We start from the raw sequence: 3,374 nt of genomic DNA, 5'->3' as shown, positions 1-3,374 counted from the left end.
CTGCCGGACTTAGAAATTTTTTCTCTCCCCGCCTGGGACCGGGGTTGACCTGCTGTCCCTGCCGGACTTGGAGCCCCAGGAGGGGATCGGCCACCAGGTCAACCTCCGCTGAAAGCGGCCACGGTTTACCTGGTGCCCGGGGAGCGAATCGGACACCAGGTCAACCTCTGCTAAAGCGACCGAGGTTGACCTGGTGCCCGGGGAGCGAATCTGACACCAGGTCAACCTCTGCTAAAGCGCCAGAGGTTGACCTGGTGCCCGGGGAGCGAATCGGACACCAGGTCAACCTCTGCTAAAGCGGCCGGGGTTGACCTGCTGTCCCTGCCGGACTTAGAAAATTTTTCTCTCCAGCCTGGGACCGGGGTTGACCTGTTGTCCCTGCCGGACTTAGAAATTTTTTCTCTCCCGCCTGGGACCGGGGTTGACCTGTTGTCCCTGCCGGACTTAGAAAATTTTTCTCTGCCGCCTGGGACCGGGGTTGACCTGTTGTCCCTGCCGGACTTAGAAAATTTTTCTCTCCCGCTCGGAACCGGGGTTGACCTGTTGTCCCTGCCGGACTTAGAAAATTTTTCTCTCCCGCCTGGGACCGGGGTTGACCTGTTGTCCCTGCCGGACTTGGAGCCCCAGGAGGGGATCGGCCACCAGGTCAACCTCCGCTGAAAGCGGCCACGGTTTACCTGGTGCCCGGGGAGCGAATCGGACACCAGGTCAACCTCAGCTGAAGCGGCCGGGGTTGACCTGCTGTCCCTGCCGGACTTGGAGCCCGAGGAGGGGATCGGCCACCAGGTCAACCTCCGCTGAAAGCGGCCACGGTTTACCTGGTGCCCGGGGAGCGAATCGGACACCAGGTCAACCTCTGCTAAAGCGGCCGGGGTTGACCTGCTGTCCGTGCCGGACTTGGAGCCCGAGGAGGGGATCGGCCACCAGGTCAACCTCCGCTGAAAGCGGCCACGGTTTACCTGGTGCCCGGGGAGCGAATCGGACACCAGGTCAACCTCTGCTAAAGCGGCCGGGGTTCACCTGCTGTCCCTGCCGGACTTGGAGCCCGAGGAGGGGATCGGCCACCAGGTCAACCTCCGCTGAAAGCGGCCACGGTTTACCTGGTGCCCGGGGAGCGAATCGGACACCAGGTCAACCTCTGCTAAGGCGCCCGAGGTTGACCTGGTGCCCGGGGAGCGAATCGGACACCAGGTCAACCTCTGCTACGGCGGCCGGGGTTGACCTGCTGTCCCTGCCGGACTTAGAAAATTTTTCTCTCCCCGCCCGGAACCGGGGTTGACCTGTTGTCCCTGCCGGACTTGGAGCCCGAGGAGGGGATCGGCCACCAGGTCAACCTCCGCTGAAAGCGGCCACGGTTTACCTGGTGCCCGGGGAGCGAATCGGACACCAGGTCAACCTCTGCTAAAGCGGCCGGGGTTGACCTGCTGTCCCTGCCGGACTTGGAGCCCGAGGAGGGGATCGGCCACCAGGTCAACCTCCGCTGAAAGCGGCCACGGTTTACCTGGTGCCCGGGGAGCGAATCGGACACCAGGTCAACCTCTGCTAAAGCGGCCGGGGTTGACCTGCTGTCCGTGCCGGACTTGGAGCCCGAGGAGGGGATCGGCCACCAGGTCAACCTCCGCTGAAAGCGGCCACGGTTTACCTGGTGCCCGGGGAGCGAATCGGACACCAGGTCAACCTCTGCTAAAGCGGCCGGGGTTCACCTGCTGTCCCTGCCGGACTTGGAGCCCGAGGAGGGGATCGGCCACCAGGTCAACCTCCGCTGAAAGCGGCCACGGTTTACCTGGTGCCCGGGGAGCGAATCGGACACCAGGTCAACCTCTGCTAAGGCGCCCGAGGTTGACCTGGTGCCCGGGGAGCGAATCGGACACCAGGTCAACCTCTGCTACGGCGGCCGGGGTTGACCTGCTGTCCCTGCCGGACTTAGAAAATTTTTCTCTCCCCGCCCGGAACCGGGGTTGACCTGTTGTCCCTGCCGGACTTGGAGCCCGAGGAGGGGATCGGCCACCAGGTCAACCTCCGCTGAAAGCGGCCACGGTTTACCTGGTGCCCGGGGAGCGAATCGGACACCAGGTCAACCTCTGCTAAAGCGGCCGGGGTTGACCTGCTGTCCCTGCCGGACTTGGAGCCCGAGGAGGGGATCGGCCACCAGGTCAACCTCCGCTGAAAGCGGCCACGGTTTACCTGGTGCCCGGGGAGCGAATCGGACACCAGGTCAACCTCTGCTAAAGCGGCCGGGGTTCACCTGCTGTCCCTGCCGGACTTGGAGCCCGAGGAGGGGATCGGCCACCAGGTCAACCTCCGCTGAAAGCGGCCACGGTTTACCTGGTGCCCGGGGAGCGAATCGGACACCAGGTCAACCTCTGCTAAGGCGCCCGAGGTTGACCTGGTGCCCGGGGAGCGAATCGGACACCAGGTCAACCTCCGCTAAAGCGCCCGAGGTTGACCTGGTGCCCGGGGAGCGAATCGGACACCAGGTCAACCTCTGCTACGGCGGCCGGGGTTGACCTGCTGTCCCTGCCGGACTTGGAAAATTTCTCTCCCCGCCTCGGACCGGGGTTGACCTGCTGTCCCTACCGGACTTAGAACATTTTTCTCTCCCCGCCCCGGCCCGGGGGTTAACCTCGGGGCGCACAGCTTCCCGGGTCTGACGTGCACGTCCTGTCACCTCCCGGGCCCGGCGTCCTCGTCCTCCCTTCCCCTTGGGCCGGCTCGGAGGAAGTTTTCCCTCGGCCCGGCCTCCGGGTTAATTGTTTGGGCCCGGCTGACTGAGGCCAGGCTGCTGACGCTAAAGCCCGGGGAGGCGGGGGCCTACGGCCATACCGGACCGAATGCCCCCGATCTCGTCCGATCTCGGAAGGTAAACCGTCCCGGGCCTGGCTAGTACCTGGATGGGTGACCGCCTGGGAATCCCAGGTGCCGTAGGCAGCTTTTGGCCCCAGCGGGGGTAGAGCGGGGCGTGTGTCTGCCGTGCGGGAGCAGGGAAGCCGTGAGGCCAAGGCGGCGCGACGGTCCTGGGGGGCGCTGAGGCCTTTCCCTCTGCCTGCCTGCGTGTCGGGGGCGGGGGGGCGGGCGAGGAAGCTTAGGCCCTCACCCGGTGCGGTGCGATGGCTTGGGTCGGGTCGGGGAGAGGGAAGAAAGCGTGTGTGGAGCGTTGGTGGGGCAGGTGTGTGTGTGGGAGTGCTGGGTGGGGCAGGCCGTTGAGGCGGTGGCGGTGGTGGTGTTTTTGGTGGGAGTGAGTTGGGGTCAGGTGGGTGTGGGGTCCCGCCCGGGGGGTGGATGGTCTGAGGGTTAAGGCTTGGAACGTGCGTCTTGGGGGACCGTGGGTGGAGGTTGTTGAGAGCGGGGAAGGCCCTGGGTCTCGGTTGTGGACT

General features: G+C 65.1%; 1 non-coding gene across 1 annotated transcript; it reads left to right on the top strand.

Moving 5' to 3' along the window:
* Positions 1–2,809: 2,809 nt before the first annotated feature.
* On the top strand, positions 2,810–2,928 carry LOC142006707 (5S ribosomal RNA). The gene has a single exon (XR_012643752.1). It is a non-coding gene; the product is annotated as a 5S ribosomal RNA (ribosomal RNA).
* The last annotated feature ends 446 nt before the right edge of the window (positions 2,929–3,374 follow it).

This window comes from Carettochelys insculpta, unplaced genomic scaffold, assembly GCF_033958435.1.
Source record: "Carettochelys insculpta isolate YL-2023 unplaced genomic scaffold, ASM3395843v1 scaffold_0112, whole genome shotgun sequence".
Classification (NCBI taxonomy): domain Eukaryota; kingdom Metazoa; phylum Chordata; order Testudines; family Carettochelyidae; genus Carettochelys; species Carettochelys insculpta.
The sequence above is the reverse complement of the archived record's forward strand: the minus strand, read 5'-3'. Positions and strand labels throughout refer to the sequence as shown.